Raw genomic sequence first — 727 nt, 5'->3', positions numbered from 1 at the left:
ACATTGAAGTCGATTAGCAAATGAACCATCACCAAAGAGGAAGGCTCTTGTGTCTCACTGCACCCCAAGAGATGCAGAACCTACAAAAACGGTTTCTGTCTGGTTTCGAACCAGAGACCTTTTGCATGTAAAGCAAACATGATAACCACTACACTATAGAAACTCATGCGCTTTGCAGTGTTCCTGGTAGATGATCCACATTTTGTTAGAGACTAACAACGATGGGCATGGAACAATGTCAAATACTTACAGATCCTCTCAGAGAGCACAGTAACTTGGTGAACAAACTGTCAGACTTATACTTGTGCCTAATTTCACATTACAGTCCATAAACTAAGCCTGGGATCAAAAAAATTTATTGAAAATGTCATTAGCAGAGACAAATGGTTCTACAGAGACTTGGCTAAATGGCTATAAAATAAAATCAATACTTACAAATAAAAAATGGTTCAAAAATAAAATTAACACATTAAAATAAAATAAAAATATCTCTGAAATACAATCAACACTTGAAAATTAAAAATGGTTCAAAAATAATAACACTTCAAAATACAAAATCTCTGGAAAATAAAATATTATGTATGTTATTTTGAAAAACATTAGAATATAAGCACTTTTATCAAATTTTCATTGTGGTAAGATCATGTAAGTTCTTCTTAAATCCATGGAAACTCAACAGTTTGTAAGGTAGGGAAGCTCAGCGGGTTAGAGCACCGTGCCGGTAATG

This window comes from Poecilia latipinna, unplaced genomic scaffold, assembly GCF_001443285.1.
Source record: "Poecilia latipinna isolate Pla-1442-1.1 unplaced genomic scaffold, P_latipinna-1.0 Scaffold385, whole genome shotgun sequence".
Taxonomy (NCBI): Eukaryota; Metazoa; Chordata; class Actinopteri; order Cyprinodontiformes; family Poeciliidae; genus Poecilia; species Poecilia latipinna.
The sequence above is the reverse complement of the archived record's forward strand: the minus strand, read 5'-3'. Positions refer to the sequence as shown.